Here is a 27,729-nt window from a genome sequence, read left to right on the forward strand (position 1 = left end):
AATAATAACAATGTATTTTAAATTGCAGAATGTATGCTGATTAATTTCATAGAGTATTCTGAAACTCCTTTAAATCAGAGAAGTATTGTTTATACAAAAATCGGAACATCACTTACTTTTCCAGAGCACCTTCAATATCTGCTATTAAAGTGATTTGTCCAAGATTCACTCCATAATTGGTAACTTGTAGACAGGGACTTGGGATATTTTATAGAAAATTTATTTTAAAATACTTGCTGTAATTGTAATTTACCTCCTTCCATGGTAAAGAATGGTAGGCAGACTCTGAACTAATGCCCAGTGGAAAAGGATGCTAGGCATTAGGAAGACAATACTGTAGCATAAAATGTGTTTAGGCAGATTTTTCTGTCTTGCATTACCCACAGAAAAACCAGCACAATGACACTAATACAGAACCCTCTGTGTATTAGTCGGTTCCCACACTGCTATAAGAAATATCTGAGACTGGGTAATTTATAAAGAAAAGAGGTTTAATTTGCTCACAGTTCTGGAGGCTGTACAAGAAGCATAGCTCCTTCTGCTTCTGGGGAGGCCTCAGGAAGCTTCCAATCATGGTGGAAAGCAAAAGGGGAGTGAGACACTTCACATGGCCAGAGTAGGAGGAAGAGAGAGAATGGGGAGGTGCTACACACTTTTAAATGACCAAATCTCATGAGAACTCTATCACTGTACAGTACCAAGAGGGGATGGTACTAAACCATTCATGAGAACTGCACTCCCATGATCCAATCACCTCCCATCAGGCCCACTCCAACACGAGAGATTACATTTTGACTTGAGATTTGGTGGGGACACAGATCCAAACCATATCAGTCCACTCCTGGCCCCTCCAAATCTCATGTCCTTCTCACATTGCACAATATAATAATCTCTTCCCAATAGTTCCCCAAAGTCTTAACTCCTTCCAGCATACTCAAAGTCCAAAGTCCCAAGTCTCATCTGAGACAAGGCTAATAGTCCCTTCCACCTATGAGCCTGTAAAATAAAAAAACAAGTTAGTTACTTTTTAGATACAATGGGGGTACAGGCATTGGGTAAACACTCCTGTTCTAAAAGGGAGACATCAGCCAAAAGAAAGGGACTACAGGTCCCATGCAAGTTTGAAACCCAGCAGGGCAGCCATTAAATCTTAAAGTTCCAAAATAATCTCCCTTAACTCCATGTCTCACGTCCAGGGCACACTAGGGCAAGGGGTAAACTCCCAAAGCCTTGAGAATTCTTCACCTTATACCACGCACATTTTGGGCCAAATCTTTATTCAGCAGCTCTCCGGTGAACTTGTCTTCTACCACAGATTAGACCTTATTCCTTATTTTCACTAACTTAATAATTGTTTAAGTACTCCCTCTAGGCAAAACACTATGCTAATGTAACAGAAAAAGCAATAAATGATAAACACAGACCAGCTGCACCATCTTGCAACTTACATTCTAGACAACACAGCTTTTTGTTTAGAAGTCATCTTTCTTTCAAGTCTTGTGTGATAAAATGTTTAAAAGAAGTTGTCTGCTCATATTTCAGTCATAAACACACAGTTTTTCATTCAAGAATTTGTGTAATGATTTTTCCTATGGTGAATTACCAAGTCTAAACACTTACTGATCTTGTTTTGTTCCATTGTGATTTTCCTTATCAGTCCTCCACTCTCTGTTTGGGGGCCTGAGTCAAGCATGATATTCTTTTTATTTGTGTTTTTATTACATTGTTATCCTCTTAATATATACCTCTTTGATTGCTATCAACTATAAAAAGTGTTCTTGGCTAAACACAATAGAAGTATTTCTGAAAGGTTGCATGCAAATTGGATTTTTGTAAATTTTAGACTATAATTTCAGAAGTGTAGTACAAAAGAATGTACATTGCTTCAAGAAATGGTCAAATAATTTTTGACGCCTACTTGCAATTATTAAATGGATATGCCTGCATCTTTTCACTTTGTATAGAACATATAGGGTAGGATCAATAAAGCAGACTTAGAAAAAAAAATCCACTGTCCAATGAAGGTAATACTTTACTTCAATATTGAACACATTTTTCTGGAAACCCTACCTGCATTTCAAACTTAGGATTCTGAATTAGAGTTAGTCCTTTCTTTGCCTGTGGTTGATTCAATTATTTCACTCTGAAGAAACAGGCTTGGAGCATGTTCTCTACCATCTAAATTTTGCTGTCAGGTTATTCTGACAGTTTGGGATTATCATCTAAAATATTTAATCCATTTCTGTCATTTTCTTACACCTTGCAAGTGTTTCAACTTTCTCTCTTCAACACAAGTCAATATAGTTCCAAATGTAAATCCTGCTGAAAAATTCAAATAGGAGAGGGATATAGGTGTAGAATGGAATTAGCTTTTGTTGAATATCTTCTGTGTGTCAAGTCCAAAACCAGGTACTCCATATGCATACATTAGTTCTCATTTTATCATGCACCAATGCTAGGAAGAATATTAATGTATTCATTTTACAGTTGAGGAAACTGTACTGTGGTTTTGAGACACTAAGTAACTTGCCTAAGGGCACATTATTAATATGTGTAGTGTGGTCCAGGGGAAAGAGTAGGGTTGTGGGAATCAATCAAACACTAGATTTGAAAACCTTCATGACACCGGGAAAGATATTTCAAGTCCCTAAGCCTCAGCCTTTTTTCTACAAAATAGGGCTCCTTCCAGATTCATTGTGAAGATAAAAATAATGTATGTACAATGTCTAGCAAATGATAGGTGCTCAATAAATTATAGCAATGGTTTTATACAAAACCCACCAATTCCAAATTCACATCCAGTGTTCCTCCCAGTACCTCACCCATTTAAAATGGTGATTTAGCTATGGAAACCAAGAACCCTCACAATAATCCCTCACACAATGTTATTCTTGGGAAAGTTTTTGAAAAACTAGGGCATCTTCTTGATTTCCCTAACATCAGTCAGCAAAAAATGTCAGCAAGAAAGCAGACTGTACAAGCTGTCTTGGCTCTAACATGAGCTGCATGACCTTGGGTGAGTCATCTAATTCTCTGAGTGTCAGTTTCCTTTTGCCCTAAAATGGCAAAGTCAGATGAGATGACCTCTAAGGTGCCCTCTGGCTCTGTGATTCTCATTTGACCAGGACCTGGGGGACATATTCTGAGTTTTCTTTGTGTGACTCCTTTCTTTAATAAGTCTGTCAGGCAGAAACTAAACCTAGAGAAGTGAACGATCAGTTGATCATTTAAGAGCCCATTTCCTCATTCTCTGTTCCACTTTATGAGGGATCTCGTCATTGAACCACACAACATGTAGGCTAGAGCCAGAAAAAGTACCTACAATAGAGCTGCTTTCAGCCAAGATGGGTTGAAAAGTACCAAAGAAGTTGATGATGAGAGATAACTGCTGGTCTGCATGTATCGTCGACCATGTAACTCTCCTTGTCAAATTAAAAATTGAAAAGGCCCTTTGAACAACAAGAACAGCTCTTCTGTAGCTTCGGTATCTGCCATCAGGAAACAAAATTAACCATCTGAGGGCCATTCAATAAGGAATCACCCTCTGTTGCATTTTGTCAGGTTGCAATGGATAGGATATTTCAGCATCAGCCAGTGTCTAAAAACCACATGGCCCAGTGCTCTCTTCAAAGGGATACTACAGTGGCTATGTACTACACCTGAGAGCTAAATGTGTAATTTATTAAAATTATCTTGGCTCCTGATTCTTTTGGTTTATGTGTTTTCAATCTATATCTTTAAAAAAGTGTGATTCAAAAACTCTACTCAATAAATATCAACCAAGTGTCTGCTGTTTTCCAGTGTCTAAGATAGGTATTAAAAGGATGGAGCAAAGAAAATGGCATTTAAAATAAATAAAATATGGTATCTGCCTTAAAGAAGTCAAGAGTTTAAAAATTGCCTTAGCTATGAAGTAGTTTTGAGCCCTAAGAGTTGAAAATGAGAACCTAGCTAAACTTTTTTTTAAAGGATTAAAACAATTTCTCCTGTAGATGGAGAAAGCCCAGCCTATTGGGAGGGATGTTGAGGGGGTGTGACGGAAGAAAAGCAGCTGGTCCTCATTCTCTGTCCCTGTATCTGTCAGGATTATTGGTTCTTCTCGTATTTCTTTGAGTTTTGCGATCCTAACCAGAGCACGGAGCAGGGAAGGGACTACATGTGTTAGACAAAGTTGGCAGTTAGTAATGTTGCCTTTTGCCCCATTCTGATTTATATGTATGAGAATAAATAAAAGGTTAAGAAAGACTTGCTCAGCCACCAAGTAGCTCGCAACATGGCTTTTGCCATAATCAAGATTCGGGTGAAGGGAGAGGCAAGGATGAGAGGTGAGAAATCATTTATCTGTCTTTAGTTACCCTCTCAGTCTTGATGTGAGAATTAGGCTATGACATTTTATGACCTGATTTGATGACTAAAATTTAATTTAAAGGCTGGTATCTGAACATTGACTTGAAGATTCCACTCCAAGTATGTTATCTTACTGATTCATATAGTTTATAATAAGAAACCCTGATTAAATTTTAGATATGTTTTCTTTATACATTATTATTGATATACTTACTAACAAATCATTCACAGGAAGCATATTTTACTTATCCATATTACACACAATGAAGAGAATGGATTCTGGACTATACTGCAGATATAACTGCTAAGCTTTTAATATTACTCTTCAGGTCTGAAAAAATCAGAACTGTATCATGATCTGCATTTTGAACTTCCTGAAGACAATATTGTAATTTTTTCCCCATGAAATGCAGTGAAGAAATATGAAACTTTCAATGAGTTTTCACAGGGAAAATAATTGTTCATCATCATCTTGCTACTCCCTTCCTGCTATCCCCGCTAATTGCATCCTGATTTAGGATGCTATGGCCTCTGCAATCACTTCCTGTCTTCCTCTTTCTTTCTTTCTGTCTTAATTTTTTTCTCTTTCTTTCTGTCTTGCTCTATCACCCAGGATGGAGTGCAGTGGTGTGATCTCAGCTCATTGCAGCCTTCACCTCCCAGGTTCAAGTGAGTCACCTGCCTCAGCCTCTCGAGTAACTGGGATTACAGGGGTCCACCACCATCCCCAGCTAATTTTTGTATTTTTAGTAGAGACAAGATTTCACCATGTTGGCCAGGTGGGTCTCAAACTCCTGAGCTCAAGTGATCTGCCTGCCTCAGCCTCCCAAAGTGCTGGGATTACAGGTGTGAGCCACTGCACTCGACCCCTCTCTTCTCTTTTCTAATCCCTCCCTCCCACACCTGCCAGATTAATAGTCATAAAATTCCACATTCTTCATAACATTTACCTGTGCAGTCTTCAATGTCTCTCCAGTGCTTGCAAGACACAATTGAAATACCTGAATTTCATACTCAAAGCTAAACTGACTGGCTCTGGTATAGAAGCTCAGCCTTCCTGTGGTCCAGAAAAGCTGGACATTCACTATGGTGCCTTCCTTGACACTCTTCTTTCCTGCCAGAATTCTCCTTCTCTCATTTGTCATTCTTTATATCCTACCCATTCTTCAAGGTCTTCTTACAACTCCTGCCTTGATCACTCTAGCCAGCAGATGTCTTAGGCATGCATTCCACCACAGTCATGTAACAAGCCATCCTCTCCTGCCTTCTCATTTCTGTTCAGTCTTATCTGACTTACATCTTGCTTCTGACACATTTGGAATTTAGAGACCATAAGTTATACCCTTTTCTAATCTCCAAAGCACAGAGCCAAAAAGAGGCTTTGTCAAGATTGTGGTGTTTAATTATTTTATCTTGATAATTTTTTTTAAAGAAACCAGTTGGTCCATTGTTATGAAAAACAAACAGACTATATAAATACAGAAGCCAAATAGAGGAGTAATAGTTATAGTCCTCAGAAGGTCAAAGTGAACTGTTTTTCACAATACTAGTAATTGACTGAAGATACTTGGCCAGTTATTTAACCCATCAAGCAGATGTTGGCAAAGTTTACATGTTAGTTGTCCTTGTTGGGGACACAGCGAAACGAAAGTGATTTCACTTGTGTTACCACTTTTCTTGATAATACCAATTTCCAGCAGAGTCTCCAAAGGAGAGTCATTCAGTTGGAGGGAAATGAGAAAAATTCAGTGAGCTAATCCACTTGGATTAGTATGAATGGAAACTGCAAACTCCCTTAACAAAATAACATTGAGAATTCCAGAGCTGGCAATGGAGGGGGAGAAAAAAAATCACCAAGTAGGGAGGAGCCACTATACTCTGAGTTCCTGAAACTCAAAGATTCTCCACTCTCTTGGGAAATTTCTTTAACGATTATTGCCTCCAGCAACAGAATGGCCTCAGGAAAATAGCTCCGCCTTTAAAGCCTCAAGTCAAGCATAGATAAACCACTCTCCCCTCAATTAATCATAACATTTTCTGGAAAGTTGAAGGATAAATCTCCATGTGGGCAGAAAACCTAATCCACACCTATGAATTCATGAATTCTTCAGAAGTTCTTCTCTTCTTGGGTGGCCATTTCTGGTCCTACCGCATATGAAAAGGAATATGCCAACTTCCTTATGCTACCTGTCCAGAATTGCTGAGAAGTGTCCAGAGATGAAAATATCATTAAGGACAGCTGGGGTGGCTCCTCCTGGCATGCAGGGAGGTTGGCTCCTCACCTCTGGAACAAGAATCAACTTTAAGATGACGCATCAGGATGATTATCTCAACTCATAGTCTTACAAAGGAGAAGTGGCTGGACTTGTCCTCATTCTTCCCACATAGAGTTCTTCATATTCATCTTCAAACTTTACCATATCTTTTCCCTAACAAAGTAGACTACAAAGTTTGGATTAGAAGGAGACAAGAATGTGATTTTCCTAAAAGGAAGTCCTAGCTTCTGTACCTTCTTGTTTGAGTAAGTTATAATAGGACTGAAAAAGGAGGAAAATGCATCCTAAGAGAAAGATTTCAAAAAATAGAGGTATATATACACTTGTTCACATCTATCTGATTAGTATCTACCTAATTTCTAGACCTAATGCATAAATATTTTCCTTATAATATATACTGATGTGCAATAAATGTGTTACTAAGCACTGGTGCCTATGACAATACTTGGCAATATAGTAGGTGCTCAATAGTTGTTTGTTGGATAAATGAGAGTGTTGGAAACTAGTGATGCAGAATCAAAGATCATAATAATCGTTACCATTTGGGGACTTAGTACATGTCATTGAGAATCTATTATCTATAATCCTCACAAGAATAGAGGCAACAGGTTTATTACTCCTATTTTTGCAAGTGGGGAAACAGGTTTATTGAGGCTAAGTAATTTGCTTAAGGTCACCCAGCTAATGAGTGGTGAAGTCAATGTTTGATATTAGCATTCTTACTGAAAAATGTGCCCTTTTTCCTACCCACTACACCAATGCTGTAAGGGGGAAAATAGCAACTCCAGTAAGAAAATGAAGACTCTTTCCTCTGACAAATTTCTGCTGCCCACTGATCCTCATTGGTCTACTCTCACCCTACTCCTTTCCAAGATATTGCTACTGCCAGAGTACAGAGTACATTAAGAGAGTCTCAAAGCTTATTTGCTCATAACTTTGGACAGCCTCCAAGAGTCTTCTAGATTCAAAGGGTCTCACAGCTAAAAACTCTAGATCCAGAAGTATTTGGATATTGGTGTTAAAGCTGCTCAGGGCCTAGATGGAGCATGCAGGGAAGTGTTCTATTTAAGAGTGCAGGTCTTAGGCTTGTAACAATTAGGATGCTTTTGGCCTCAAGTAACAGGAAAACAATATGGAAATTTGTCTCAAAAGACAGGAAGCTCAAAGGTCAAGTAGGTTCCAGGCACAGTACAATCAGCTGCCCAATGATACTATCAAGGACCTAGTTCTTTTCGTCTCCCCTTCTGCAGTTGTCAGGCTTTGTACTAAGCTGATTTACCTTGTAGGTGATGCAAGAAGACCGCCAGGGCTGGATGTTTCTTTGACCTCATGCAGTGAGAGAGAGAAGGAGAGTGAAAGAGAGAGAGAAAGAGAGAGAAATGGGAAAGGAACCTTGGGTTATAACAGGACATAACTTATTTTCTTTAATCTAATGAGGGTAACAAGTCACATGGTTACTCCTAGCTTAATAAGGATTGCCAAGGGAAAATCGCTAATTTGGAGTAGATATCTGAGGAAATGGGGGAAGGGTGGTATTGCTAGGAAGATAAGGGAGCATGGACTCTGGCTGGGTGAAATTAAGGTGCTACTGTTAGGAGTGGCTCAAATGATAAAAACTAGGTAGATGCTAATGGCCCCATGGTCTGTGACCTTCAGGCCGATCATCCCAGCCCAACATGCAACTGCAATTTGGGGAAAGTGTGTAACATACATATGTACATATTTCAGCTTTTTAAAGAATGAGTCATAATATGTTTTAGGCATTCAATTGATAAAACTTTGATAAATAGGATGTTATCAGAGATTTACACAGAAAAAATGCTCTTATGCAAATAACATTCGGGAACATAATGCTATTCACTTTGAATAGTTTAGATAACTTTCATAAAATGATCATTTTTTGGTTGCTGTTCTTTGTAAATTTCTGACAACATCCCATTTAACATGCCTATACATTCTCTGTTTTTATTTTTTATTTTTTTTTCAGACGGAGTTTTGCTCCTGTTGCCCAAGCTGGAGTGCAATGCTGCAATCTCCTGCTCACCGCAACCTCCGCCTCCCGAGTTCAAGTGATTCTCCTGCCTTAGCCTCCGGAGTAGCTGGGATTACAGGCATGTGCCACTACACCTGGCTAATTTTGAACTTTCAGTAGAGATGGGGTTTCTCCTTGTTGGTCAGGGTGGTCTCAAACTCCCAACCTCAGGTGATCTGCCCACCTCAGCCTCCCAAAGTGCTGGGATTACAGACGTGAGCCACTGCACCTGGCGCAACCTATACATTCTCATTAGGAGACAGCCTAATGTTGTGGTTAAGAGTGTGTACTTGGGGGGTAGGTGGCCTGGGCTGAATTCCCTATCCTGCCACAACAGCTAAATGATCTTGGGCAAGTCACTTAACTCTCCATGACTTGGCTTCTCATCTATATATATAAAATATAAATATATAAAATATATAAAATCTATATATATATATAATATAAGATGTTAAGAAGAGCAATGATAAGGTCACTCAGAGACTTAAATGAGTTAATAAATGTAAAGTGCTTAGAACAGTGACTGGCCCAGTTTTATGATAGGTAAAATAAAAATCCCAGTGTTTACAAAGAAATAGTCTACCCTGAATGTATTCATGTACTGTGCTGTTCTCACATCTTTCCCAGTATGTCCCTGGCCCGTGACGGCTTTTTCCATTCAGCGTTCAAGGTGGTCCTCTTCCTCTCCAGACCTAGAGTTTACTCTCTTTGTCCCCTGCTTAAATCAATGGTCCCAAATCTGCTATCATCTGACTTCATAGGTCAGCCTTTCTTATTTCATAGGAAACAAAATGGGAAGATCAGAATTGCCAGCTGTCTGGTGTTTAATGGGGAATTTTCCCCCTCCCTCTCCACCATTTTTTTTATAGTTCACCTATCATACTCACGTGCAATTGAATGCCTCTCCCATACACTATACTTGCCAACTCTATCTCCAGTAATTATTCTGTTTTAGTCTGCTGCAACGTACCTGCCAACAATCTGAAATGTGCAGGTGGTGGCTGCGCACGCTGTCTGCTTTGCTCTCTCTCTATTTGCATGCATCTTGTGGTGGCAACCTGATGTGATGGCTCTGACACGGCTTACAGTGAAGACAATGACAGGGGCCAGGGCTGCACAAGTGCCTCCTCTATTTACCATCAAGATGATGATTTTTTGTTTGCATTTTCTTTTTCTTCTTTTCTTCTGGAGAAGACAAGGTAAGGGCCTGCACTACGCTTTAGGCTGGTATAAAACACCTGTAAAATATATGAAGATAAACTACCCTCAGTGCTTCAAGAGGAATATATCTCCTTGTCTCTCCTTCCCTCTTCCTCATCCACCTCTCATCAACCCTGAGCAATTAAATGTATCACAATTTGTTGGTGACTCCTTTTGACTCAGGAGAGTATATTTTTTCTCTTGACTTTTGTCAACAAATGTATCTTTAAAAATGTATTCTGTATTTCTTTAGGGACTGTGACAGATAACAGCTAAAAACGATGGTTTTTGCTCTAACACGCCGTTGTTGCTCATCGATTCCTTTCTCTTTATTTTCTCCAAAAAAAAAAAAAAAAAAAAAAAACTTTGGGGCTGGAATTTTCTAAGATTGGACTGAACTTAACCATTATCTAAAAAAATTCATTATCTCAAAATTGATGAGCTATATTCTTTCAATTATTTTTGAATTATGGAAAAAATACAGTTTTTCCACTCTGACAATGGACTCCAGCCATTTGCTGGTGTGACTCGAAAATAGTGATCAGTTTTAATCTGACTTGACTGGTCTTTCGTGAAGAGTGAAAGGGAATCCAAATTTGAAGTAGTGTGTTTGGAGCACTTAACATTGTGAATTTCTGAAATTACAAGCCTGAGTGTGCAATTATCTTTTTGTCTCAATCTTTTGTCTCAATCTTTTTTAAAGTGCTTCTGTTAAAACTCATTTTGAAGCAGCCCCGATAAAGTATTAGTGACAAAAAGGCAAAAAGCCTCAGATGTTTTCAGAATTTGCTATCTGAATAAAAGTGTAGATCAAAAGCCTCTTAAAGCCTCTGTCCATTTTCAGAGCTGTGTCCTTAACCACAATTCTCTTCTCTCACACCCACTCTTCTCTCCAGTTGCTTCTGATCCTTTTTCTCCAGGCTTTCCCATGTTCCCTTCAAAATGCTAGCCTCCTTGACTATTTTTTTCCTACCATTATTATTATTTTTTCAAGGGCATAGTACAAAGACATATGGGCAGTACTGGTCTATCCTGGGAGGCTAAAACGCTGTGTCCACTTTTTTTTTCTCCCAGGTGCTCCCTCTCAGATCAACTTAAGAACCTATTAGATATCTCAGCACTCAAGAAGTCACATGGCTTCTAACATTAACAAAATTCTATAAGGGTTGCTTATTTTAGGTGTCTTGTGTGCAATAATCAAAGAATATAGTTAGGAAAGATATTTGGGGTTCATACTACCTTGGGCTTTGGCGATCAAGTGCTAAGTTAAAAACACCCACACTCAGGAGAAGCTTACTTGTAAGGAGGAGGCTGTTACTAAAAGCTGTAGAGGCCTTAAGAAAACCATTAGTGAAGGCTGGAAAGACAGTGAGGAAAATAGTGTTAGAGGCTGAATTTGTGTTATGCAGTGGTGGAAGGTTTGGCTACCTGCCACCTGTGGTCCCATGAAAAATAGAAAGAATGCCTAATGCCTAATGTGTTTATGCACCTGGTTGGGGAGATTTCCAAGCAAGATATAGAAAGTTCCAACGGGCTTCTTTTCACCCCCTATAATAAAATATGAGAAGATAAAAATGAACTATCAAAGGAACTAGCAGAAGTTAGAGGAAATGTAGTAAGCCCAAGATAGTTTCTTGAGGCAGCAAAAGATTCTCAAAGTAAGAAATGGCCTTAAGGCAAGGATTGAATCTAGGGCAGTAAAATGTTGTTTCAGGGTAAAGTTGAAGTCAAGCATGAGATTATGAAACTTTGTAAAGACCTTAGAAAGATAAGATTTCTAGACACTTTTCTCTAGACGAAAGATCTTCTAAAGATCTCGAGGACGTGCCTTTAAGCCTTTTTTGATTAAACGGGCTTCTAAAAATTGTATAGCAGTTGTCCCCAACCTTTTTGGCACCAGACCGGTTTCATGGAAGACAATTTTTCCATGGATGGGGCATGCCAGAGGGAGATGGTTTTGGGATGAGAGGATGAAACTGTTCCACCTCAGATCACCAGGCATTAGTTAGATTCTCCTAAGGAGTGTGCAACCTAGATCCCTTACATGTGCAGTTCACAATGGGTTAGTGCTTCTGTGAGAATCTAATGCTGATCTGACAGGAGGTGGAGCTCAGGTGGTAATGCTCGCTTGCCTGCTCACCACCTGCTGTGTGGTCAGGTTCCTAACAGACCATGGACTGGTACTGGTCCATGGCCTGGGGGTTGGGGACTCCTGTCTGAGAGCCATTGTCTCACAGCAGCCTCTCAGGAAGCCCTAGATAGAGAAGGACTTACTTTGAAAGGCTTTGTGGAATGGAATATAATTTGATGTACAAGTATTCCATAAAGTTGTTAAAGGAATTATGTCAGCTTTGACTGACATGTTCAAAATGAAAAGAGCATACTTGCTACTAGAGCCCTAAGCCATCATGTAAGAAGTCTGTACACCCTGCTGGTGAGGCCATGTGAGCAGTTCCTAAAACTATATGGAGAGATACAGTGGCCCAGCTGAATGCTGCCTTCCAGCCAAGACACCAAACTGGTGACTGAAGCCTTTTTGGACCCTCCAGACAGACTAGTTACCAAGTCAGTATCATCAAGTGACCCCAGTTGTTGCCACATGAGGCAGTAGAATCTCCCAACTGAACCTTGCTCTAATTCCTGATTTATAGATTGTGAGGTTAGTAAAATGAATAGTAATTTTAAACTATACTAACTGATTTCTCATGTTGCCATAGATAATTGACAAAAAATGTAGTCACTGCAAGACTGATGTAAACAACAACATACAACAACAACAGTAACAGTAACAATACAGCAATCATGTTTCTCTATGTTTGTAACCTTTCATTTCTTTATTTTCTGGTAAATAGAGTTCAACTCCTGAGTATGACAGTGAACCCAGGAAGAATCTCGACTTTGTCCACATTTTATAATTTTTATCTTTCAAATTAACCTACACTTTAAATCAAATACCTTGTATATTTTTCCCTGACTGGTTTTTCCAAATGTTTCACAATGTTCCATCCTCTGGGCAGTTACAAAAATATCTTAATAAATGCAAATCTAATCTTGCCAATCCCATCCTTAAAGCCCCTTAGTGGTTATCCTTGGGATGAAGTCTACATTTTGAGCTGTTTATTCCTACAGACTTTTCTTTACCATTCTCCCAGGATGCTGTAACTTCAAATCTCCTAATAAGCTGTGCCAAACTCTCACTTCTGGACTCTGGAACATGCTATTCCCTTTGCCTAGAACATTTTGTTTCCTAGTTCTTTTGGCTAACTCCTTTTCATCATTTAAATCTTAGTATCATCTTCACCATCTAAAGGAGGCTTTTCTTGAGTTTCTGCTTGATGCTCCTGCAGCTTGTGTTTACAGAAACTTAGTACTTGTCACCCACATTTGGACTAAATCTTACTCTGATTAGTACATATGGTTTGGATAAACTAATTCGGTCTTCCACAGGAGGCCTGCCTGCCTCTGCTTGTGCTGCCACCATGTCTCTAGTGATCCCTGAAAAGTTTCAGCATATTTTGTGAGTACTTGATACCAACATCAATGAGCAGTGGAAAATAGCCTTTGCCATCACTGCCATTAAAGATGTGGGTTGAAGATATGCTCATGTGGTGTTGAGGAAAGCAGACATTGACTTCACCAAGAGGGCAGGAGAACTCACTGAGGATAAGGTGGAACGTGTGATCACCATTATGCAGAATCCATGCCAGTTCAAGATCCCAGACTGGTCCTTGAACAGACAGAATGATGTAAAGGATGGAAAATATAGCCAGGTCCTAGCCAATGTTCTGGACAACAAGCTCCATGAGGACCTGGAGTGACTGAAGAAGATTCGGGTTCATAGAGGGCTGTGCCACTTCTGGGGCCTTTGTGTCCGAGGCCAGCACACCAAGACCACTGGCTGCCGTGGCCATACCGTTGGTGTGTCTAAGAAGAAATAAGTCTGTAGGCCTTGTCTGTTAATAAATAGCTTGTATACCTAAAAAAAAAAAAAAAAACCCAATTCTAATGAACTCACATTTTTATGCAGCTAAAAAATTGATTAATGATTATTTTTTGCATTTAATATAGTTTTTGTCACCAAAGAAAAAAAAGAGGAAAAAAATAAACAGCCCACACATTGCTGAAACAGTGGCTCAGAGCCACTGTTATATTATTACTGCTGTCCTTATGAAATTTCATGGAAATAAAGATGGAGATACTCACAGGCATTTCTTAAAAGATTAAGTTCTCATTTGTCTTTCCTATATAACAAAGTAAGTTTAAAAGTCATGTGTCTGTTCTATATATTGATAATGCTTTTCAAACTTCGTTTTTGTTAAAAGGCTAATTTTTCCTTTCTAATAACAACTTTTGAAGTGAAGAATTTTGTAATAATGGGTTAAAAATGAACTCTATGTTTTCTTCAATTATAATTATGTGGTAAACTTAATGAAATAACTGAAAATACCAGGTTACAATCCTTACCAAAGAAGGCAACTTTTGACTTAAAAGTTTCTCTATTCCAGAGTCAGTAGAACAACTGGGCCTACCAGACCTTCAAGCTTTGGGGATAGGCCAACTACTTCCAGCATGATGCAAAAGAATTTGAGTGATCATGTTCTCTCTTTGCCCAAGGATGGTACATATCTAGCATGTTCTGGGCGCTTAAAAGAGAAGTGAATTCAAGACATGTATTGATTGTCTTAGGGGATTGCACTAAGATTTCTGGGACATTCTTTATGTAAAATTATATGGCATTATGATGTTTACTTCTTTTTTTTTTTTGAGACGGAGTTTTGCTCTTGTTGCCCAGGCTGGAGTGCAATGGTGTGATCTCGGCTCACTGCACCCTCCGCTTCTGGGGTTCAAGCGATTCTCCTGCCTCAGCCTCCTGAGTAGCTGAGATTACAGGCAACCGCAAGCATGCCCGGCTAATTTTTTGTATTTTTAGTAGAGACGAGGTTTCACCGTGTTGGCCAGGCTGGTCTCAAACTCCTGACCTCAGGTGATCCACCTGCCTTGGCCTCCCAAAGTGCTGGGATTACAAGTGTTAGCCGTCATGCCCAGATGGTAGTTTACTTCTTGACCTGTAGTTGTTTTTTCATGATAATGATTTGAAATATTTTTAGTTTAAAAAAAAGTCATCTCAGAACAAGCACTGACCCACAAGGGAGTTTGCCAATATAGGTGCTATAAAAGCTTTAAAAGAAAAGAGTTGCCTCTCCATAGTGTAGTTTCCCTTTAATTTAAGCCCTATAAAGCAAAATCATGAAAAAACAATGGTGCTTTATTAAAGAGTAAAGAAGGCCCTACATCTCCTTTTGTGGTAGATAGAAGGAGTGTCCAAGTTACTTTCTTCTCTGCATGTAAGTTATAATTGTTTAGAAAGGGATCATAGTTTTATTTTAAGTGTTTTCCCATGAACTCTTAACATTTGGTCTATTTTGCAAAGACTGTCCTTCCTCTGTCTTGCAGAGGTTCATACCGGCATTATCAGCAGCAGCCATTTCCCAGTGGACCAACCAGTCTTCATCCAGGGAAGGCTGGGACACTTGCCATGCTTCAAAGAAGCCACAAGCTTTCCAAAAGGAGCGGGAACAGGTAAGTTATCTTTGCTACAAGTACAGGAGGCAATTCTGGAGTACACAATGTGGCTTGTGCCAAAGCTCTGCCTTCTAGGGCTGCACTTAGATGCTCCCTGTTGCCAGCCCCTCTACTTTGTCTGTGCTCATGGTCATTGGCTGTGATGCCACAAAAGCCTGTTTCATTGACACAAACATTGTTTTTCTTTCTATTTCATTTAATATGGTTTTGTTAAAGAAAAACAACCTTATTAAAGGAAACCCTCATTACTGGTGCCCACTTGGAGCATTATGGCTGGGAGTCAGTTATCACAACACCTAAAATAAACCTTTTTTCCCAGAGTTGTGTGTTTTAATTTGGTCCTAAGAAACATTTCCTCTTAGTGGAACATGACACCTCCCAACTTGGGGACACTTTTCTTTTTGAGTAAATGAACCTACTTGGCAATTTCTAATGAACATAAATAAGTGGAAATTATTTATCCCTGTGCCACTCTCCCCCAGTTTTATTGCTGTCTTTGGTGACAGAAGTACCAATTTTTAATGCTTCAGAACTCAATAATTGAAAGTAATTTACTTTGTGTTCTCATACTAGAAAGTGAAAAACATCAAATCACACAAAGGCATATTTGGGTCCATATGGAAAAAAAATTCCAGTAAGTTTTATAGTCTGCAACATCCGAGGTAATTCCATGCCATGACTCCAGTTAGTCTTTCTTTACACTTTGATGACGCAGCACCTTGTATATACAAGGCGATTAACAACCAGCTGTTGATGTGGAGGTGTGATCTAGGAGTTGGCCTTAAATGTGAAACATACATCACTCCTTCCATAATCATTCAGAGACTCATTCAGTAGTCATCAGTCAGAGACTGAAAAGTCATCTGCCTGCTGTGACAGAATGACCTCACCACATGAAGTGGGTGAATGAAGCCCTTGGTCTGAGGTACAGGCGTGTTGCCTTTCCCAGTTGTACCTTTGCTGTCCTCTTTCCTGACATTGATACACTGAGCTAGACACAGGATTTTCTTTTATCCTGCTGTTCTTCACCTCAGTGCTGCTGCAGTTAAGACCAGGGAAATAAAATCCACACGGTTAAGTTTCTATAAAGTTTGCACTCATTGTTTGGGAAGGACATGGTTGTAAATTGGAAGCTGCCCACCAAATCCTACGAGATTAATGAATTGGAGAAAGTGCTATTGCTCTCTTGGGAGGGGTCACTGCCTCAGTTTAAATGAAAGGCATTTGGTCTATGGGGGGTGGCATGCTAATGGGCTGCCTTGCTCCCCAGATCACTTTACAGATCCCTTAAGCATATTAGCAATCCAATTCCATTTAAGAGCAGATTACCATTTTATACAAGTAAACTGAGCTTCCTTTGTTCTAATGACATGAATATTAGAGAAATCCCAAAATATTTAGATGTATGCCAATGACTAAATTTGTTCTAAAACACACCTTCTTTTGTAATAAGCAGTCACTACCGTTTTCATTACAGCAGAATGTATCATGGTTGTGATTTATTCTCCAATTGTGACTGATGAATTACTAGAGCAAATGACTTTGGGAATTTAGTTAAGTAAAAAAAATTGTTAAGAAAACTTTATCTTGGAATTGCTAATATTCTGCATATTCCTTACAGTACTCTTTGCCTCTCTTGTAGATTTGATATTGTCATTTTGAGAATTTTCTATTTTAAAAGACATTGCTCTAAAGGCAAGCAGTAGATTGGGGAAGTATATATACAAAAAACATTGCACAAAAAATATTAAAAAACTCATACATATTGATAAGAAGAACACCAAGCTCCTGACAGGTAATCTAGGAAAATTTAAGAAGAACAAAAGAAAAAAGAAAAAAAGCTAGTGCACATATGGTAACATGTTCAACTTTACTAATATTTGAATACATGCAAATTAAGAGGATATAATTTTTACCTTTTAAATAATATGCCACACTGGAGAAGATGTGTTAAATTTGGGACTTTCGTTCTGTATAGTGTGGCTCTTTCACTGAAATAGGTTACATTTGCTAAAGTTAATCACCCAAGGCTCTTTCTTGCCCATAGGTTTGTAAGGTCATTATCAGGTAACAGCCATCAAGCAAGGCTAAGTATTTAGAAGAATACTTTTAAGGTAGGCACAGTCGCACGTGCCATAGTCTCAGCTACGTGGAAGGATTGCTCAAGCCCAGAAGTTCAAGGCTGCAGTGAGCTATGATCATGCCACTGCACTCCAAAGCCTGGCAACAAAGCAAGACCCTGTCTCTTAAAAATAAAACAAGAACTTTTAAATAAATGACTTAAATAACTGTCCATTTCTTGAACAACAAATATTACACTAATAATATTCAGAAGAAACAAAACATCATGCACAGGCCAGAGTGCACCATTTCAATGATTTAATTCCTAATTTTATCACCATTCATTCATTTAACAAATATTTATTGAACAACTACTATGTACCTATCATTGCTCCAGGTCTTGGAGGTGCAGGAGTGGGCAAATCAAAAAGGTTCTTTTTCTCATTAGTCTTACATTATATTTTGCAATTATATCATAACTCCCTTACTTAGGAAAAACAAACAAACAAACAAACAAACCCTGGTTTTCTACTCATATTCCAGAATCACAGCACTTAAAAGGTTATTGCTGTTTGCTTTTTAGTTATTTTTAAAGTTTTTGATATTTAGCCTTAACAAGAAAAAGCACATCAATCTTGAAATTGTCAGTTCCTTTTTACATGTTTTTAGGTTTTCTTCTACAAGCTTAGAAAGGAAAACCAAACAAAGCCATCTCTTTCCCCAGTGGCTTACTTGTATCTGACTCCTAACATTTCCTGACTAATCAGCTCCAATTAGTGGAGTCATTAAGATTCTGGTGAGGTGATCAAATTTAGATTCTCTTCCATCTCTTCTAGTAGAGCACCCTTGATGGTGGAAGATTAGAATGGGGCAACAGTGGTCTGGGAACGAGGACTAGGATAAGGTGGTCGTTAAGAGCGTGGGCTTTGGATTAGAAGGTCTGGGCTGGGCCCTCCACTTACCAGCTATCTAAGCAGGGGCAAGTCAATGAACTGTCCTGTGCCTTGGCTGCCTCATTCTCAAAAAGACATTAAGAATTTCAACCTCATAAATTCCTTATGGGGCTTGGATGAGATACCACTTCACGCAGCACTCAACCAGTACCCTTTTAGTACCTTGAAACAACATTCATCACAGTCACAATTTTCTAGAAAACTAATATTTTGCTCAACAATTTATGTAAATATTATATTCTATGATAATATAGATATAATTGTTTTAATATAAAAAGATTTTCCTATAGCTCTACCAATTCTATATATATATATATATATATTTTTTTTTTTTTTAGTAAATTGACCTTTTGGGAAGGAGTGCCATGTCCCTTCTTGTCTTCACCTTCCATTTTGCTATCCTGGTTTATAAAACAAGACTTTTTTCTTGCTTCTTCCATTGTTTGTCCTCTCCCCATTGTCTGCCCTTACCCTCACCCCCACCCCTATAGTATAAGGTACTATTTATCCAGCACTATAATTGTAGCCGTTTGCAGGCAGCTTCATAGCCAACCAGTCTATTTTTTATGGTGTACTTTTTAAAGGGTCAATCCCTTCTCTTTTGAACACCAATGACTCTATGTAGATGTTGAATAGGCTCTGCTAGGAGGCATAATCTGGATAATAGCCCTATCCTAGCTGGCAGAAAGATAAATTTATTCTCACATTCATGAGACTTCCATAACAGAGGGACTTTCTATTTGTTCAGTCTGCATATTACAGAACAGAACATCAGCCTTCCAATTCCTGCTCTTTATATTATACTTAAGAGAAGGTGGATCTTTTGTTTCATTCATCCATTCATTCATTTTTAAATTAAATATTATTGAGATAAATATTTAAGATAATGGATGTCCCTATTACCCTGATTTGATCTTTATGCTTTATATGAATGTATCAAATTATCACATGTATTCCAAAAATATATGCATTTATTATATATTAACAAAAATTATTGAAAACCTACTATGTCTAAATGTCATTGCTTTGCTATTTGTTAAGTCTCCTGCCTGGGAGAAAGATCCTTTCTTGCAAAAAAAAAAAAAAGGACATGTTTTAACAAGAAAAAAAAAAAAAGGAAATGGGAATTTGGGAAGTATGAGTTACATGAACTGGAGTAAACTATAGGTTACTTATGGGACTTGCAAGCCCCTACAATTCTGTGAGCAAATGAGCAAATTTCTTAATATAAACCTCTCTCTCTCTCTCTCTCTCTCTCTCACACACACACACACACACACACACACACACACAGGCAGGCACATACACACGCCCTGTTGATTCTGGAGAACCCTGGCTAATAAAGTTACATGTCACTTTTACTTCATTACAGTTATTAACTGCATTTATTACCTGCTACAGTTTGAATGTCCCCTCCAAAATTCATGTTGAAATTTAATTGCCATTATGACAATGAAGAGATGGGACTTTCAAGAGGTGATTAGGTATTGAGGGCTCTGCCCTCATAAGTGGGCTAATGCCACTGTGGAGGGAATGGGTTAGATATCTTGGGAGTTCAGGCCCATTTTCCCTGCTTCATGTGCCTGCTTTCCCTTCCTCCGTGGGATGGCCCTGTCAGATGCTGATGCCATGCTCTTGGACTTCCCAAGCCTCCAGAACCATGAGCCAAATAAAACTGGTATTCTATTATAGCAGCAGAAAACCTACTAATACCTTGCCTTATATTGCTTTATGCAGAAAAGTCTTTCTTCCTCCAGAGAATATCAAGATACCTCACTGATGAGGAGCAGACACCTTTTACTTTTTTGTAGATGAGTTTGGGCAAAGTGCCAACAAAGGGCCTGCAGTACTGGGGTCCCTGATGAAGATGTATTTGGTGATATCTGGAAAGCAAATTTGTGCTCTGGGAATTCAATTATTAATACAAAACTAGGGATGGAAAGAATGTTCTGGTCAAGCCCATCACGGCAGAAGGATCAACCTACATGCATTGGCACAGTTTATTTTAAGCACGGGAATAGATAATAGCTCTGGAACCTGACATGCTTAGGTCTTCTCACTGCAGCTTCTAAACTGCATGCTTAGCCCCTTCCCAGGCCCTGATCTAATCCATCTCAAGACAACTAATAAGATCCCGACTATATCTTGAATACTCTGCAGATCTGCTCCTGGGACTGTGCCTCGACCTAGAATGCTTCTCAGGACCCTGAATCAACTGGATGAGAACTTATGGGGACCTACAAGACTATTTAATATCTTGCTTCAAACCTACTAAGAATCCTAACTTCAAGCATGGCCACTGCTCTGAATCTCCTGTACCTGTGTCCCATTTACCACCCCTAAGATAAAAAGACTGACTGATCCAAGTAAAGCTTGAGTTCATGTCCACCCACCCTCAACATCCAGGTTGGGATTGCTGAGCACAACCCTAAGCTCACTGTCCCTCTCAAGTTCTGCTCTTCTCCCTTACTAAGATACCAAGGCAACTACACTGTTGAGGTCCCCGAAGCCTCTCTGCCAAATCATTCTAAGATAGGGAGAAGAGAAATTGTGCAGTGATTTGGGACAATGAATCTGTTGGGTGAATATATCTGCTGCATGCTGGTTCCCTGAGAGGCCCTGTGTCATTTGGAGAGATAGACATCCTCTATGGCCCAACTTAAGAGACCCATCCTCTGGAGATTTGCTTCAGCCACGCTGACTAAACACACTCATTGCCCCTTGATTTCTTCTTTGAGGCCCTTATAGGCAGTGATGAAACAATCATTTGCATAATTTATATTATGACTTGGACACTCAGGTGAGTCCTCCACTCCACCAAGGGCAAGGGCTGTATTTAATTTGTTCACCTCTGTATCCCTAGTGCCTGACACACAGAAAATGCTTAATAGACGTTAGATTAATGAATGAATGAATGAATGAATGAATGAAGTAGCTAGCTGAGAATTGTATTAGATTAACCATGATGCCTAAATACATAGTGTAAATTATTTCATTCTAGATTAAGCTTAAAAGTGTAAGAGAGGCAACTGTGTCACCTGATTGAAATAATGATTTGTTGCTAATTAGTTAGAAATAAAGAAAATCATGCAGATATGATGAACTATTTGACATTTGGCAAATTACCATCTCTATTTCTTTGCCTGTAAAATGAAGATACTAGAACTTACTTTATGAGAATAAATGAAGGCTAAGTGGATAATATACCTAAAATGCTTAAGATACGTAACCCAGCATACCTTAAATGCTTTGTAGCCATATATTCACATATATTTATTTACAATTAAAAATTATTTAAAAAGCAAAACAGAACCTATAATAGGTTTTATTTTCTTAATGCTTTGTCTTGACTAGTTAGGCTGCTACAAAAGAATAGCAAAGACTGAGTGGCTTATAAATAACAGAAATTTATTTCCCAAAGTTCTGGAGGCTGGAAACTCCAAGGTCAAGGTGCCAGCAGATTCAGTGTCTGGTGAGTGCCTGATTCCAAGTTCATAGACAGAAGTCATCTCATTGAGTCCTCACATGGCAGAAGGAATCATGAAATTTTCTGGAGTCTCTTTTATAAGAATATTAATACTATTCATGAGGGCTCTATTCTCATGATGTACCTCCCAGAGGCCCTACCTACCAGTATCCTCAGATTTGGGGCTAGAATTTCAACATACGAATTTTGGGAGGACACAAACATTCAGTCTATAGCATTCCACCCCTGATATCCCCAAATTTATGTACTTCTCACATGCAAAACACATTCCTTCTATCCAAACAGCCCCAAAAGTCTTCGCCTGTTCCAGCATCAACTAAAAAATCTGAAGTCCAAAGTCTTATCTAAATATTATCTAAATCAGATTTTGGTGAGATTCAAGATACAATTTATTCTGAGGCAAATTCCTCTCTACCTGTGAAACTGTGAAATCAAATGTGTTGTGTTCTTCTCAAAAACAAATCTGGGATACACATAAGATAGACACATCCATTCCAACAGGATAAATAAATTGTATCTTCACCAATGGGAAATGAGTCATAACAACAAAGTTCAGCCAGCCATTGGTGTAAACATTTCCTCACAAATTAGTGAGAATTCCTGGAGCTTAGTCTTAACACATAGGAACACCATAAAGACTGACTGGGTTTCAATAAAACATCAACAGTCCTCATGAAAGAAGAAGGCAAACCTGATGAGCTATGTGACCTTTGGCAAATTACCCACCATCTTTAAGTCCATTTCCTCAACTGTGAAATTTTTTTAATTAAAAAAATTTCTTAAATGTACTTAAATGGATGTTTTCCATAGTAACCTTAAAAAATGAACCCAGGTGCAGATTTCTTCCTCCTGTGTGAGAAAGAGATGCGAAAGAGAAGAAAGAAAAACAAAACAAGCATCAACGTTGTTTCTAAGCATTTTCCCAGTGAAGAGTTGGTCCCTTGCCCTCACCACTCCATCGAGCCCATGAAGTATAGCTCAATGAATAACTAACAGATGATTACATTTATGAGGAAAGAGTACTCAGAGCAGACAGCTACTTCCTACAGGTGACAAGCAATCTTCTGCCGGGGCTTCACCTGACGAGTCATTTTGGGACGTGATCACAAGGGTTGGAGACTGATGAAATTATCCTGTCCAACATCAAACACAAAGTGGTTGTAAATCAGCAGAGGCTGTGGCAGAAGGAGAGCAGCTCATTCTTTATGCTTTGCAGACAGTCTTCTACCTGGGGGCTGCATCAAGCATCCTAACAATATCATTAAATGACCCTATAGAGATTTAATTTAAAAAAAAAACCAACATCAGACTATCTATTGACTTGAATCCTTCAGCTGTCCTGAGGAAGTTGATTTGAAAGCAAGTTCTATGATTTAAAAACTTGATTGTGTTGAGGCTAACTCCTCAGCACACAGCAACATGTATAAATAAATAGACGCCTGTCTGTTATAACTCTCCATTTGACCTTGCCAGACAATTGTGCGCTGAGCTTAGACTAACATTGTGTTTTCTGAGGGTCACTTAGAAAAAGGCAAACCAACACAAAAAAGCAAGCCATCTTTAGTTTAAGCTGGTAAAGGGAGCTCTGCAGAATCAAAAATTGATCTTGCAAATGCATTCTATAAAAAGAGAGGGGCTAAAATATGGATGATTTATACATGGTATCTGCCGAACAGCACTTGATTTACACAGGATCTAAAGAAATGTGGAGAAACCATTTTGAAGTTGCCCTGTGGATGGAATCATATTTTAAGAGTAAAAAATTGGCAGGTTTCATTGAATAGAGAAGGAGCTTTCTAAGGATCCCATTTCCCCATCACTGCGGAAGGGATTTATATGCATTGTTCCCTTTAGTGGTGTTGGGAAGTTCTGGTGTAAATCCTTTAGGGTCACTGTAAGAACCAGCTACTCAGAGGTTCTCAATGCTTCATGATTCGTACAAAATTGTTTTGCTTTGTTTCGTTTTTTAAAAAAAGAATGGAAAAACAATTTTTTAAATGGTTATGCTGGAAAGGTAATCGAGCCTACCAGGGTCATGTTGCGGTTTTATACAATCCTAACGCCTTCCTGATTTACTTGCAGAACCTGCTATGCAAGGGCATTTGAGTGGCTCTGCCTGAAAGGCCTGTGCACATTTAAATAGGTTGTTTGAATCAGAATTGTGACTGATGTAAAAATACCCTATGTATTTTATTTAGTTCTTAGTTATCCATTTGTAATTGAAATGAAGCTTCTAAATGCCTTGGTTCCCTTAAATTTTATGAAATACACTTTGAATCTCCTGACGGTGCTCTTCAGGTAATTTTGCATAGATAATAGATGGAGATATTTAATTTTTAAAAAAATTTAGAACTACTTATAAAATACTCAAAAAGTGAGGGAAAAAATAGCTCTGATGAACTGTATTTGAAAAGCAAAGTGAATATAGGAAGGAGCGCTCAACGTTCCCAAGGAGCTAGCTCTCCAGCACTTTATTGATGGCTATTTTTGTGCAGGCTCTGCAGTGCTCTCTCGGTAGTTGCTCTTTAATTATCCTGCACTTTGTTCGGAAAAGGTATGTATTGGCTTCTGGCCAATGTGGGCTAGGACTCTTCTTGTCACTACAGTGTCTAACAGCATGTACAAAACAATATCCCAATTAGATCTTTAAGTGTTAGAAACATGATACACCAGTGCATTTTTTCTCAGAGGCTGATCTGTGGGAAGTTTCAAAAACACACAGAAGCTAAGCTTCATTCTAATCCTTTAAACATCAGCCCAAGAAGGCAGCCCAAAAAGCTGAAAATACAACAAGATAATGTCAACATCTCTTTGGCTTGTAATTTTGTTTAACAACAACTCTTAGGTGAGAATGATCAAACCATCATTTCCGAAAAGCTTTTTTTTGTTGTTTTTGTTATTGTCACCTTCCCAGATACAACTTTATTTCTCTGGTAACAAAGGGAACTTTATTTTTCTGCCTCTAAATTCATAATGTTTTATTGCCAACTGAAGATTTCTGGTCAATTAACATAGGAGTGCTTTAAACAAACATGTGACTCACATTCCTTTTCAGGTTAATTCTCCAAACTAATAAAGTAACATGCATCTCTCTCTTCCTCTCTCTCCCTCTCTCTCTGTCTGTCTCTCTGTCTCTGTCTCTGTCTCTCTCTCTCTCTCTGTCTCTCTGTTTTTCTCTGCCTCCCGCCTCCCCACCCTCAGAGACGTCAGGGAAGGTAAGAAAAAAACCTGTGGCAAAGGAAGCAAGCTCCTTTTATTCTTCTATCCTGTTGAGACAATAATTGTGTACAATGTCTGGACTAAGTTAAAATGGCCAAAGACAGCCTTTAATTTACACCCTGCAATGGGTTAAGAGTCCAGTCAGTCTTCTCCTCTGTTTCCATCAGTCACTCCCCTTATAACAATTGATCTAAGTTATCTTAAATGGTTAAGTATTTAAATTCTCCCCATTGGGCTTATAATCAAACACCACATGTACTATCAGCCCCAGGTAACCTTAACTTGCTTTTCAGAGGAGAGTGAAGGCTCTGTATACTTCTTTGCTGATAATAAGGTTTACAGAGCAGGTAGATGGGGACCAGTTGTCACTGGAGAAGCAAGAGAAAAGTTAAGTTCAGATTTCTACACGCCCATGTGTGATCTCTCTCTTTCTCTCTCACACATACCACACAATCAGACTTTCTTTATGATTTCAGTACAACAGAGGCCTTAAGTGGGATTATTTGGTCTGATAGTTCAAATTTTCCTAGCTCAAATAAAAAAGAATAAAATATTTCTGTTTTCTGTCATTTATGATTTATAATTACTCCTTTATGAAATACTCCATTATTACAAAAAAAAAAAAAAACTGGGCATAGTACTTTCAAGATATTGGCTAACATTTAAACAAAAATGAGTGTTCAAGATTCTATAAAGGAAAAGATGGAATAATTATTGGGCAAAGGATTTAAATGAAATTTCAAGTTACTAATATCAGGGTAAAATCTGATTAACATAGCCAATTAGAAAACTCTGAGATGATTGTGTGATGCAAAACCACTTTCTTCATAAATCTTCTTTTTAATGGACTTCACTCCAAAATTGACTAGCAATGACCTGCGTCTCTGATCCCATTCTCCAGTTTTAGTTCTATCTGGATCCCCACAGGAATGGACTGTTTAGCTGGAAAGGAGTGAGTCATGTAACATCACACATTTTAAGAACCCAAATAAGCTGAGATAATGGTATGCACCTGTAGTCCCAGCCACTTAGGAGGCTGAGGCAGGAGGATCCCTTGAGATCAGGAATTTGAGGTAACAGTGAGTTGTGATTGAGCCATTGCACTCCAGCCTGGGTAACAAAGCAAGACCCTGTCTCAAAAACAAACAAAAAACTAAAACAAACAAAATGTTAATTAAAAGCAGAGGATTAATAAACTCTTAAGTCTTTTATGAATCCTCAAAACAGATATAATCTTGGCAGGGAATGAAATAGAATTTACCACCAGCCCTTGGAGTTGAAGTCAGGGTCTCTCTGGTACTCAGATTAAGGAGGTAAAAGGCGACCTAATGAAATGTTATTTGGAGAATAAACAAAATAATTAATAATTCAGGTTAACCTTGAATAAATACTCAATTCAATGGCCAAATCATCCATTTTAATCCATCCAAGTCTCTTGTTGATATGGGCAGGTTCCAGAAATGTCTTAAAATGTTTATTTTTCTCCAACATCCTTTTAAGGATGTTGACTTGAGAAAGGAAAGTGACATGAGAAAAGTCAAATGACTTGCCCAAGGTCACACAACTGTGAGTGGCAGACCAGGACTACACCCTGTGAGTCAGCTACCACCATCAGCTCCAATGTGTCGCTCCCAAGCACAACTTTCACAGCATTGACAACACATGATAGATTTCTGCTTCCAGAAGATGTTCAGCGCATCCAACTAGAACCACTGAAGTTACAAAGATAGCGATGGGCTCCCTTTAACTTTCTCTTCCACTTATTTCAGTGTATACTGGGCAGTTCCATGCTGAGCCACTCTAGAACAACAAAATCAGTAATATCAATCTTGTTTTTAAGATTTTGATATTTTCCTCATCATGAAGTTTTTGTAGTAATTTTAAGTTTTAAAAATATCATTAAAATATTATTTATTCTGATCACTGAGTTTTGGGGCACCTTCCTCATTTCCCCTTAAATTTTGCACCTCAGGCAATTACCTTACTTGCCTCATCTAGTCCCTGATGTTTTACCCATGACCAAAAACACTGATGCAATTTCTCCCAATCAAGCATTGTAGACGGGCTGACTGTATTTGATAAATTAGAGGAAGGGATCATTCACTTCAGTTTTGCTATTGGCTCCTTTCTGTGGATTAAGGGTTGTTGTTCAGGCTTACATGCTCCTAGATGGAGGGGTGTCCTCACCTGCCCAGGAAGGAGGAGGTAAGTTGGGGACATCAATTACTCGGGATTTCTTGAAATAAAGGAGCTGGGACCTGCTGTGGGTCATATACTAGAAAAGCAATTGTCCATCTGTATTTTCTCTATTGCTCGTCCATATTATGTTTAAAGCAAGTGTCCATTTGGGGCTCTATTGTGAAGGGCTGTAGAGGGAGAGTGACTCTCCAGGGTGTCATGATGTATTATCTCAAGCTGATGGATCCCTATCCCAGAGTGTGCAGAGATGGGCACCACCCCATTCCCCCGCAAGCCTCCTCTTCAAAAAAAAGCTGTTTTGAAAATGTTTGTGGAAATACAGCATTCACTCAATGTATGCTTGTTAGTGTGTCATTTTAAGAAGCCAGAAAC

The 27,729-nt window shown here is 38.7% G+C and overlaps 1 long non-coding RNA gene and 1 pseudogene across 3 annotated transcripts in view; one reads left to right on the forward strand and one right to left on the reverse strand.

Moving 5' to 3' along the window:
- The window catches only part of LOC112134369 (uncharacterized), a 305,398-nt gene that overhangs the window by 31,845 nt on the left and 245,824 nt on the right, over positions 1–27,729 (reverse strand). For 2 of the 3 annotated variants that reach the window (XR_008526996.2, XR_008526997.1), the window contains one exon: positions 9,122–9,893. The exons of the other annotated variant lie outside the window; for it this stretch is intronic. This is a non-coding gene — a long non-coding RNA (uncharacterized LOC112134369). Of the gene's footprint in view, positions 1–9,121; positions 9,894–27,729 lie in introns of those variants that run through there. 3 annotated transcript variants of the gene reach the window in all.
- On the forward strand, positions 13,282–13,850 carry LOC100456840 (small ribosomal subunit protein uS13-like; annotated as a pseudogene).

Source organism: Pongo abelii, chromosome 6, assembly GCF_028885655.2.
Source record: "Pongo abelii isolate AG06213 chromosome 6, NHGRI_mPonAbe1-v2.0_pri, whole genome shotgun sequence".
NCBI classification, from domain to species: domain Eukaryota; kingdom Metazoa; phylum Chordata; class Mammalia; order Primates; family Hominidae; genus Pongo; species Pongo abelii.